Raw genomic sequence first — 13,543 nt, 5'->3', positions numbered from 1 at the left:
CATATATGGAGTCCATATACTTCTAGAAAGGAGTTTTCAGATTTAGATGAAATCTAAAGATGTCTGTTTTTATTTTTTTTTATTTTTTTTATTTTATTGAATTTATATAATTTAATCAGTAAATTAATATAAATTGAATGTATATAATCTAATCAGTAATTTAATAATTACTGATAGTATAATGGAGTTTGTATTGTAAATAGTCTTATGTGTTTTAAAATTTTAACAATGATGAGTCCAATCTTTTCATCTGTTACTTTAGAATTGCTCCACAGCTGCTGCATTTCACATTGCTGTTCCTTGTGTTTTGACATGCAGTACTTCATTGGATTGAATAGATAGAAATAAGATATGATTAACTTCTATTATATATCTATGTTCAAAAAATGTTCTGCTTTTTGGTCAGCCCATCTTTTAATGGGTGTTATATGTATGTCATGCTTGCTCGTAATTTAAGCAAATTATGAAGTCAGGGGAGAAAAAACACGGTTTCCCAAAGGGTAAACTAGCAAACCTCTCACGCTATGCACCTCCAGAGTTGCATAGTGGCCAAAATGAAGCAATGTGAGCGTGAGAAGTAGATTCAGGGAGTTTGCATCTATAAATTTGGCAGCTTTATATGATAGACAGAGCCAAACCCCTTACCATATAATGAAACACATCCAAGGGCCAGAATTATAAAGAGGTGGTCCATAGATTTATATGACAAAGACAAATATTGCATGACATCAGCAAATTCATTAGCTTTCCGGTTTCTCAAGGTGGTCCTCGACTTACTACCACAGTTGAGTTTCAAATTTATGTGAGACCTTTGTTAACTCAGTTTTGCCCCATTTTATGACCTTTGCTTGTCAGAAGGTTACAAAAGGTGATCGCATGACCCTGGGACACTGCAACCATCATAAATATGAGACAGTTGCCAAGCATCTGAATTCTGATCATGTGACTATGGGAATACTGCCCATATGGTCGTAAGTATGAAAAACAACCATAGGTCACTTTTTTCAGTGCTTGAATGGTCACTAAATGAACTGTTGTAAATTGAGGACTTCCTATATCCTGTCAGGTGGCATGTACCTGCAGTAAACTGGTCTATTGGTTAAGGCATTAAGTTAGAAAGCCAGAGACCATGAGTTCAAGTCCTGTCTTAACCATGAAAACCAGCTGGGTGACTTTAAATCAGTCACCATCTCTCAGCCCAACTTACCTCACAGGGTTGTTGTTTTGGAAAATGTAGGAAGAAGGAGTTATTTGTAAAAATAATAAAGGCAGGATACAAATAAACATAATAACATATTGAACTGTTTACAATAGAATAGCATCAGAATACCCACCATTCATTGTGTTAAAATGACTAATTATAATTAGAGGTGATAAATCTCAATTATGCTTTTTTAAAATACATTTATTTCTAAGAAGCTGTGTCCCTCTTAATGTCAGAGAACACCAGGGAATTTCAACTATACAAGTTTTTAAAACACAGCACATACATCCTTCCCATCAATTAGAGCAAATTTCGAATTCTTCTGGGTGCAAATAGATGTAAGGCATCAGCATTAATACTGTTGAAGCTCTGATAGAGCTGCTACCTTAAGCATGACTTGTCCTGTTTACTGTTTTTTTAAGTGGTCACCCGTGTTGCTGTCTGGGTTTTTTCCAAAGGCAAGAGTCTACGATCACTGGACTTAAGGCAGCTGCTCTTTTCTTCTGCCCCCAGTGGTTCCCAGTTCAAGTGGAAGCAGGTGTGTCCATCTCCATTCAAATGCAAACATTTTCAGATGTTGCCTGCTAACCCAAGTACAGTACATAGAAACTCTGGGAGATTTGCTTTAAAATATTTTGTGTGATAGAACAAAAGTAAGAGGTGAAACTATAAAAAGGCTGGTGATTTTGTAGCTCATTGGCATGTTTAATTTGGGAGTGGATTTAGTAAGGAGGTGATCTGCGGTGGCAATGCCACATAGGCATGTAATTTGCATGGTCTCAAGCCCATACCCCATTTCTCTATATTTTAAAACAATTGGTGCATGAAAGAAAAAAATGGAGTGTTTCTTAGAGAGGAGAAAATTATACTTTGAACTAGGTAGAGGGTTTTATTTTCTGTGAGTTTGCTTGCTATTTGGATAGGAGAGATGGAAATTCTTACAGAAACAAGCTTGTTGGTAAATGTGAATCAAGGCATCTATTACTCAGAAAGCCCATCCCTAACAGGGAAAGAGAATTACAACTCCCTGTATATTCTACAGTATCCATATGATTCTCATTCAGGTGAAGCACGCAGTCCTTAATAGTTTTACCCATGCTTTAAAATAGTCAAAGCAACAGCTCATTGATTTGTCCTGGCCTGATGTCCTAGCTAGATTGACATAAGTCTTTCTTCCCTTACATTTTCCTATTTTTCTCTTAAAGTGATTATGATTTGCATGGACAACTTTTAATTTTGATTTGTAGGTCAGCTTCGGAAAAAGTGATATGAGGAGAAAGATTTAATCCCTCCTTGTCCAGTTCCTCCCTCTCATTAATATTAATTATCATTTTGGATTTTCCTGAACTACGTATTCATTATTTCTTGTACTAATGTCTTGGCTGCCTCTTTAAGACAGAGTAAGATTAAAGAATGATATCTGACTAATGAGCATAATTTTCTAATTTTCAGCTCACAAAAAAAAAACCCTAAGATAAATTTACTTTGTCCTACCATCTGCTAAACTGAATTAAAATGCATTTTCCTTTTAATGCATATCCTGTACCTGGATAGTGTCAACATATATTGAAACATCCCCAGTTTCCTTTCTTTTCCCTACTTCCCTACAGCAAAAGTTTTTTCTATTTAATATACATTCCCACAAGTCAGCACTCCTATTCTGTGGCTTAAAAAAGGCTTCCATCAGAGAAGAACCACCACAGTTATCCCTTGGGAAATTTTGTTCTGTAACCTTTGCATTTGCAAAGGTTACGAAGATTACTTCTCCAATACATCTATTGGAAAAGAGATCCATCCATCTTGCTTCAGTCATTTTATTCTTGTGGAAGAATATTCCCTAAGTTAATATAATCACATTGTGTGAGAAAAATTCTTTCCCCCCCATTTCCCAAATAATTCATGGTTCATATATATAAGTTTCATCTCTCTAGTAATACTTGGGGGGAAGAAAAAAAACCCCCTCCCTTTACTCTACATAATCTAATTTTCTAAACTTGTGAGTTTCTTCACATTTATTCTTACTGGGTGATCTATTATTGGTTTCTGGATGCAACATTACAGTAATTGCTGCTTTAGTAAGCAGCCAACTTGCTTGTTTACTTGTGGAAGATATCCCTACATAATCAAGTTTTGCAGCTGTTAAAAAGGATTGAAGCCATTTTATTTCATAAAGCCAGAATAACACCAATATTAATTGAAGGGCATTTTAAAATATTTTTATAGGCTTTAGGATGTGTATATATGTATGTTATGGTAATATATATTTCATTTTCAGAGGCATTTTGCCATTTTTATAAAATCAAAATAATATTTATATGCCCTTAACTGCCTGCTTGAATTTTCCTTCTACATTTGACTATAAATGTAACTCCTGGGCATTTTTATCATTATGACTATACAAAATTACTCTCTTACATACCAGTTTTCCACAATTCAGGATTTCAACCTTTCTATGATAATCATATGAAGTCAGTTGATATCAGCATGAGTCTTTGCACTTATTTCTTAGATATATTGGCAAAAAAAAAAAGGCCATTTACATTAATGCCTTAAATGTATCCTGTGCAAGAAGACAGGTTTGAAATATAAACTTGGAGATATGAACAACTTTTAAACTCCAAATCCTAACATATGACGGTGTCTTTCCTGAGGACATCTAAAAATATGTGTGGAGGAGGTTGATAAAATAAATAGTTACAGAATTAACACAACATACTACTTTATAGGTTATGGCCTATTTGAGGCATTCTAGAAGCCTGAAAAATACAGCATATTCTCAATTGACTATTAAGTAAATAAAGTTTGGCCTTTGTACATTTTCTGTTTCATTGTTATTGGGTTTTTTTGGTCCAGTGTACATTTTTAAAAAATGTATTATTACATTTTAATTTCAAATTATTAAATTTCATAAAAGTATTCACAATATACTTTTGCAAAATTCATTCCAATGAAATACTTCAAAGTTTGGGTTACCTTTATTATGAATTTCTGGAAATTCTACAAGATTCAATATTCCAATATAAAAATTTGGTTCACACATTGCTGAAATTCACTGGAAAGACTGGATTGTTTTCACAGTTATAAAAATTCTTATCATGCAGTATGGGTGTGTATCCAAAGTAAAACTGAATAATGGATATCTATTGACATGGATATTGGAGTGCATAATATATTATTAGACACATCTAGAATGATTCATTTTTCTGTTCTATCTTTTCCCCAAAGAACTCAGAGTTGGTTCTTTCATAGTTTCATAGATCTTCCAGGTAGGTAACTTAAGTGAGAGAGATTTACTCAAGATCAACTGAGGTGATTTGAATGCTAATATGTCATATGTTGTCACTACCAGGTCTCATTTAGATCATTTTTGTAGTCTAACTAGCAGTAGAAGTTTCATGTTCCCAAGAAGGTCCTTTGATGTCCAGTTATCAGTCATAGTATCAAGTTCCAGTCTGAAGGCAAGCCTCAAAATTATCAAGGACACTGTCTGAGATGCTCTGTAAACAAAATTATAGACATCTACAAGGAAAATCTGGTGGTCTGAGTTAATTCTTGCTAAGAATCTCCATGTCCAACAAATAGATATATGGAGGGGCACTGGTCCAGAAAAATAAGCTGCATTGTTTAATTGGGCTCTCTTCTGATCTTGGTAGTCAACCATTTTAACAAATGAATGGAAAGCCATTATTTGAAGAAAGATTACTCCTTTAATGTTTTCTGTGCTAGATCCCTGACAGATCAAAGGCATTTGTTAAATTCGAAGTATCACTTTTTTTTTTACTGTAACCAATCTGTACTTTTGATGTGGCACCGCAGTGATTCCTGAAAGATTTGATTCATTGATCTCATGCTGACTAGATGGCATTCAGCTTCTGTTATCCCAAAAAGCTCTCCTACATAACCTTGTTTTATTCAAGAGGCACAAACTGGTGAGAAGCAGATTTGGCTTTGTAATTCCATTGAGTTAGTAGTCATGTTGGATTTAGCTTCTAGCTGATTTTTGATTTTCTGAGTAGACTCAGGACTTAATAGGTGGGAGATTCTCCTTGATGGAAAAAACAACAGTGTCTCACCAAAGAGGCTGGCTTTGATTTACTTTTTATATAATATAAAAATGGTGGAAAGTGCTTAAAAATAACCAGCAAAGCAAGAAGCAACAGTAGAAGAAAGAAGAACTTTCCTACAAACATCTAAATGGGTCAAAGGAACATTTTCAACCAATTTTTCTGCAATGAGTATGTGCTGAGATCAAAGACTTGATCCAAGCAGGTAGAATTGATTTGATTTGAAATCCTATGTGCTTGTTGCCTTCTCTTGTTTTGCTTGCATTTCCCCTTAATAAACTCTTATTTTACATCTGCAGTCTGGGCTTCGTTGATTTTAGAATTCACTAGAGGATACCCCATTTGCAAAACTGCACACTTACATAGCTGCACTGTTTCAGGATTGGCATTCACATTTAAATTCTGGATGGTAGGCAGGAGGCTCCCTATCATATTCATTTGTACTTCCTAGGACTGAGATGAAGACAGAAGTGTTCCTTAACTGGACAGCCTAGGGAACATCTAGCTTTTACTGGGGGATGCTTGGATATTGTCTTCCTTAGAAGTTTTTAAATAAACCCTCTGGTTTCTCTGGTTTTATAACATTTACATATAAGCAAATTACATTATTACTGGAGAAAACAATGCCTGTGTTAGCAGTATTTTTTCTCCTTTCCCAAATGCAAATGTTTCATATGTAAAAGCGAAACTACATAATTAGTCTTATATAGCCAAATGATCAGAAATGAGGCTTTGGGATATGCTGATATGAAAATGTACTGAGGGGGGGAAATTGATTTGCTCAGACAACAGAGCAAGAAGGGCAACTAGGGAAAATGTTGTATTTTGTATTTTGTTTTTTAACAATGCATTATCAAAGCTCTGAGAAACCCTAAACATATAACACATTTGCACACAGAAGCAACTGTTGTCCTGTTTGAATATTATATTTCTATAATTTTAAGGGGAGAGGTGACATTACCAACTTCCATTTTCAATATATCTGTCCAAAGGATGCATTAGAAATTGCTTTGTAATTTTTCCTTTCCCTGCAAAAAACATTCTGTCTGTTAATAAGCAACAGGAGCTGGTGTATAGTCAAGTTACAATTTGAGGTGTAGTAAAATTCTGTTAAAACTAAAAGGAAACAACACCTTTTCTAAGTTGCACTGTTGGGGGTTTACAGTAGAAATTTTGCAGAGGATAATAATTAGTGAACATAAATCATAGATTTGTGCATTCTTCAAAAATGAAATAGTACTTCCAACACCGCAAAGCACAGGGCTTGCCTATGACTCAATGCAATGCAATGATCACTTTTATTATGTTTATGCTCATTGCCTGCATCAAGGAGAGAAACTGTGTTTTGAAGCAAGAGTACCATTTTTACTATGAAAATTCACTCCATGTGGAGACTATTAGCAGGAATAACTTCTTTAATTCCTAGCCTCTGTTACATGCAAAGGGACCCACAGTCAGTATTCAGAAAAAGGACTGTCTACACAAGGCCAACTGTATCCTCTTTCACATTTGACTTGGAAGATGCAGGCTAATGAAAACCAACTTAATTTGGTCTTAGTTTATTTACCAATCTGAGTTCAAGGATTCATTGAACCACAAAGATCTCTGGATGTGTTTGGGCCAGTCACTATTTCTAGTCTAAATGACCTTACACGCTTGATATGGTGATAAAAATGAGACAATTACCACCACCACCCAAAAAAAAATCACTTTAGGAACAAAAGAAAAAATATAATTATAATGAAGATGGAGAAGCATGGCTTATAGTTAAACAATGGACTAGTTAGCGAACATGCCATGAAGTTTAGTTCAGAATATTTATAATGGAATTAAAGGGGGGAAATGAGCCCCAGTTTTAAAATTCAGCTGGTGATGGATTAAGATTTCTATGGCCTTCTGCCAATGGGGGATTTAAATCTAAAATAAAGGTTAAGAAAAACTATGTGTTACAGAAAACCCATCAATCACCAAAAGCCTATTTATGAGCATGCCTTAAAGATGAGAAAGCAAGCAGCTTGTGATAAGTTATGGCTTGGGAATGTGCAAAGGCACAATAATCAAGGATAACCAAGAATTGTAGTCCAATCCACAGCACATGCATATGACACAAAAGGAATGCTGGAGCAGTTTAAGAAATCCAGATTTAATTAAAAACAACTCTGTAAATATAGGATATACTTTAAAGATCTTGGACTCTCAACAATCCTTCCCGATCCCAGCTTTTAGATTAGAATACATTCTTTGTCTTAATCCAAGATGATTAATGCTTTCATTTATAAATGATGAAATATTGTTGTAAACTTGTATCATATGTTGTTTATAGTGTTTAGTGCTTAGAACATATTCCATGTGCTTTGCAGAATGAACAAGAGTTCTCCCACTCAGAAATAGAAATGCAGATGGAGAAGAGTGTACCCCTTTTGACCTTTTTGTTCATTTAACTATAATTGTGCTTGTCTGAATACTAAATCACAAACTAGCCAATCCCCTCATGTTTTGCAAGCCAGTGTGATTTAGTTCATTGTGTCATGTGAACCAGTTAACCCTAGATAATGGTGCCTTGTGAATGGTCAACAAAGTAGAGCTTAGTACCAAGAACAATATCAGAATCATCTGCTCTTATATGAGCAAGAGTTAACTACCATATTTTTCAGACTATAAGTCACACCGGTGTATAAGACGCACCAAGATTTCGAAGAGGTAAGTAAGGGAAAAAAAAGTTTTTGCCCTCCCTGGCCCCCAGGAGCATTCTACAGGCCTCCCAAACCCTCTGTGCACCCCATTTTTTTCAAAAAATGGGGCACGCAGAGTGTTTAGGAGGCCTGCAGAGTTCTCCTGGGGGCTGGGGGAGGGCAAAAACGTCCCCGTTTTTGCAAAAATTGTGTTTTGCCCTCCCCAGTCCCCAGGAGCACTCTGCAGGCTTCCCAAACCCTCTGTGCACCCTGTTTTTGTGAAAAACTGGCTCATTTTTTTCAAAAATGGGATGAGTGGGGCGGGGCTTCGGGAGGCCAAAAAGGGCTGTATTCGGTGTATAAGACGCACCAACATTTCCACTCTCTCTGGGGGGTGGGGAAGTGTGTCTTATACTCCAAAAAATATGGTAGATCTAAATCTCCCACTATAGGTAGTCCTTGACTTATGGCCACAACTAAGCCCAACATTTCTATTGCTAACTGAGATATTTGTTAAGTGAGTTTTGCCCCATTTTATGACCTTTCTTGCCACAATGGTGAATCACTGCATTTGTAAAGTTAGCAACATAGTTGTTAAGTGAATCCGGCTTCCCCATTGACTTTACTTGAAGGAAGGTTGCAAAAAGTGATCACATTGATCCCAGGACACTGCAACCATAAATATGAGTCAGTTGCCAAGTGCCTTAATTTTGATCACATGACCATGCAGTGGTCATGTGAAAAAGTCACTTTTTTCAGTGCTGTTGTAACTGTGAACAGTTACTAAACAAACTGTTGCAAGTCGAGAACTACTTGTATTCCAATTTTTAAAACGCTTTCAAGTTGAAAGATTCTTTCCAATGACTTTCCAAAGTCATACAAATCCATCACTTGGCTTTGGAAATAATTACAGTACAGTAATAAGCTTTCTCTAGTTTTCAACTGATCCTAGACCATGATGAAAACAAGGAAATTGGGTGGCGGAAAATCTGTAGCAATAAAATAAAACTTGGCAGTTCAGAATGGCTTTAAAAGACATAAAAAGGAGCCATGGATTGGATAGACATCCTTGCTTTTCAATCTATCAACAATATGGAGAATCATTTGAACACTTCTCCGTATTTTTTAAAAAATTGGGACAAGTAAAATGGATATCTTGCACATGTTCTGTGTCTCTTTGGCTGTAATTTTCTGACACTTTATCTAGAACCATTAGGAATTATAGTTGAGTAACACATGACAGGGCACCACATATGGTATTAGGCAGGAAGTCCTAATAAAACCAATGGGACTTATTGCTAAGTAAACATGAATTAACCAATCAAATAGATTTTGTGGAACACTGTGGTGAAATTCAGCCAGTTCTATCTGGATCGTGCGATCTGGTAGCGCCGGCAGCAGGAGGCTCGTTTTTGACCCTCTGCGCCAGTGGTGGGTTGCCCCCGGTTTGGTCTGGTTCTATAGAACTGGTTGTAAAACCGGCGGGAGGCTCCGCCCACCTGCCACAATGTCATCACTGGTGATCTGCACATGTGCAGAAGCTTCTGTGCATGCGCAGAAGAGTGCGCGTGCGTGCGAGTGAGCGAAGCGAGCGCGCATGTGCGGTCCCATTGCGAATCGGTATTAAAGTAGAACCCACCCCTGCTCTGCGCAAGTGCGGAGGAGGCACACACACGCTCGAATTTGCAAACTGGTGGTGAAGGTAAGTGAATACCACCCCTGGTGGAACAATGAAGTACTGCAAGGCTCTGTAAGGAAAGAACACACATACTGTATCATTTGAGTCTATTATACTCAGAGAGGAAGCAAAAAACAAAGTCATCATTTTATATCTAAACCTTTATTAGAACAAATCTTAAGAGCTGTTAAACAATAAGTAACAACAACTTGTGTTAAATATTAAGTTCTGCAAAGATATTTTCAACAATATGTTTCTAAAATTTCTGCACAGCAGAAGCAAATAGATTTTAAAGTTCAGACGGCCATGTGCTCAAGTTAATTTGGTTTGGGCACAAAAACAGTCTCTAAAAATCACATTTGAAGTAGAAATGTGATCAGCCAAGAAACAGAAAACGTCCTTCATTTGTTACCATGCAAATTACGAGTACATATTTGAAATGGTGATGTACCCCTTATCACAGGCTGCATTGTTTAAGGAAGTATTAAATATACATCTCAGAAACTAAGAAGTTATTCTCTTTTATTACCATGAACTATAAATGTTAATTAACATTTGAGAAGGGGAATAATAGATTGTATCAAAAGTTAGAAAATTAAAACTCATCCTTTAAAATAACATCTTATCTTTAGATGGATTTTAGAAATGAAATAGCCTTTTAACACCTGTTAACAAAGCAATAAATACTTTACACCAGTGTACTATATGTATCTCCTTGTTCCAGTTTCTTGTACTTTACAAAACAGGACTCTAAATTATAGAATAATTGATGATGAAGTGATTCTGACTTCGCTAATTAGTGCATGGAAGTACAAGATGTATAATTGGCTCTAAAAATATATCTTGATTCCAGGGGCAATAATGAGTGTTTCTAATTTTAATAAAGCCAAAATTTACCCTTAATTCCACAAACCTAGGCACAGATAGTCAGAAGCAAGGGGATTTGCTACCAAATAAATTCAGTTAAGCTTTGTATCTAATATTGTAACACTGAGCAAAGTATGGGATAGCTGTAGGAAACAAACAAGTTTCATTTAATTCAGTGGGATTTACTTCTGAGCAAACATGTAAAGTTTACACTCTTAGATGTCCTGTTGTCCTATTAGACCTAAGAAATACTTTTTAAAAAACTGCAATATTGTAAGTTTTGTTAAGTAGTATTTATGCATCATAATTGAAATTAACAGGGGCTATAACTGTCCTGATAAAAGCAAGGGCACATGCAAAACTAAAGGGACATCCCATTCTACCTGTGGTTAAGTAGCAGTGCTATCCAGTCACAACTGCCACTGCTTGTGTAACATTCATTCATGTAACTTCAGAGTAATGATTACTAAATGGCCGTAGCGTTCAGAGGACTACTTTGCAAAATACTCTTCCAAGCTTCCATTCCTTGAAAATATTCCTCCCTGGGAATGCTCAGCGAGATGGTCAAAACAGCACTGCAACACAGTTTGGCACCCATGTTTTCTATGCTTTGAGTGGGGGTGTCTCTGAGCTAATCATGAGGTGTGCATTTGCAGACAACCAACAGAACGGTAATCTAAGCATGCACACAAATTCCGAGGGTGCAGCCCTACTTCGCTCAAGCCGCAGGCTTGGAGCTCTGTTTTACGAAACAACACCCACTCACCCCCGGCATGGTTTTCATCAGCTCTGAAAGCCGAGATATCTACAGGCATCACACATACAAGGCCAAACAAGAAAAATATTTCTTTTTCCTCCCAGCATTCACATGGGAGCTTCTCTGTAGGGCTGCCAACTTCACAGCTGATCCCTGTGGCTGTAACTGGAGCAGCTGTTTCATGCTCCTTCAAATCTGTAAAGGGAGCAAGGTTCTTCCTAGGTTGGCTAATAAAGCAAAAAAAAATGGGCAGGGAGTGCAAACATCGCTGCAGAAAAGCACAAGCACTTTGAATAACTCTTCCTCATACAGAGGAAGAGTTGCCAAATGAGTTTCCAGCCTTTTGTGCAATTCCTAAATAAGGCTCCCCCCCCGCCCCCGCTTTCTTGCACATCTACCCATTTCCCTCACTTCATATCATTTATATGTTTCTTCTTTTGCTGGGAGAAGGAAGGAAGGAAGAAGGAAGGAAGGAAATGTGTTTTTTTGTTTTCCATATTCAATTATACAGATAGTCCTCGGCTTATGACTATAATTGAGTCCAAAATTTCTGTTGTTAAGCTAGGCAGTTGTTAACTGAATTCTTTCATTTTATGACCTTTATGCTACAGTTGTTACGTGAATCACTCTGTTGTGAAGTCAGTCGTGGTTAAGTGTTGAGTCTGGCTTCCCCCACTGACTTTGTTCGTTGGAAGCTGGAAGGTCACAAATGGTGATCACATGACCCTGGGACACCGCAACCTTCCTAAATACATGCCAGTTGCCAAGAGCCTGAATGTTGACCATGTGACTATGGGGGATGCTGCAGTGGTTGTGTGAAAACGGGTCATAGGTCACTCTTTTCAGTGCTGTGGTAACTTCAGTCACTAAATGAATGATGGTAAGTCAAGGACTACCTGTATACCTTAATTTACAGGCAATATTAATTAGTGGTTAATATTTCAGTTTTTAAAAAAATCTTGACCTGCTCTTTCTGTCATGTGGCTTTTGGCAGGTATGTATACAAGTGGAGATATGGTTTTGTGACATGGGATAGGAGAAGCTGGTCTGGTTTATCTTGGAGTTGATGCCACCCTAGATAGATTGGGGAAAAGTGGGATGCAGATCTTGGCATTGCTCTTGCAGTTTTTCTTTCTTTATAATTTTTTCTATCTAATCTACTTTTCTTTTGCAGGAAAGACTTTCTAAAATTAGGATCATCTGATAATATTTCTTAGAAAGGCAATAAATATTTATTGTTAATTGTGGTGGGTCAAATTGCCGCTCAGAAGATAGATAAAACATCTGGCTGAAAAGTTGGCATACCTATTTCTGATCTGGATTGAGGAAGTTGAATAAATGCCCCCAGAACAAGGTTTATATGTGGATTGCAGCATATTTTGAAGTGGAAAGTCAGCAGAGACTCAATATCCTGAATTATAAATCAAGCTGGATAAAACTAAGCTGAAAAACCTAAATGTTATATTGCCCACTGCTTTGCTTTTAGAGCAGATGGAGGTGGGAAAATACAGATTTTATAACATTTGCAACTACATAAGACAACCAAACTTGTACCAATACTTTCAAGTAAATCGAAAGAGAGTTTTTGTTTCAAGCAATAGTAGATTAATGGTTCAAATGGTGTTTGTAAACTTCAGAACATAAACTAGTTGATACCAATAGCCAGTAAGGCACTTTGTATTGGAGCACACAGCTGTACAGGCTAGGAAAGTGACAAAACTTGAAATGCAGTCAAGAGACATTTACATATTCTTTGACCATATATATTGAAAAAGGACATTTACAGGTTTTCTTCCTTGGAAACTCTTAACCTTGTTTTGAAAAATCTGTTTACTCACCTAGGACAAAATTTTTAACAGTAAAACATTTCATACCTCTTTTTTAAAAGAAGAAAAATAAAGAAAACAACAGCCAACATTTTAATATCCAAGCCACAATAATTAAAGAGAGAAATCAAGAGAGAGAGAGAAGGGGAAAAAAAAGAAATCTCTCATGTTTCCTCTGTCCCTGGAATTTTAAAGATTGGTGTCACGACAAACTCAGATGGTTTCACGGGGTACAATAGCTTTGGTATAAAACTTGCACAAGTAAAAGCTGACAACGTATTGCAGAAACAATGCACCAGACCCAATGCAATGCTGTGGTCAGGACAGTCCACCTTCTCTAATGTCTTTTGCTTTGCATGTTATGCTTGTTGAGTATCTTCAGCAGAGATTTACTCATGTAATAAGGTCTTTTGGTAGAACCATCCTGACTTTCTAAATCTCCCACTAGGAGGAAGAAAGGCAGAGAGCAAAAAAT

This window comes from Pituophis catenifer, unplaced genomic scaffold, assembly GCF_029215685.1.
Source record: "Pituophis catenifer annectens isolate HBS135680 unplaced genomic scaffold, rPitCat1.0.hap2 SCAF_3, whole genome shotgun sequence".
Taxonomy (NCBI): domain Eukaryota; kingdom Metazoa; phylum Chordata; class Lepidosauria; order Squamata; family Colubridae; genus Pituophis; species Pituophis catenifer.
This window is presented reverse-complemented; position numbering follows the sequence as displayed.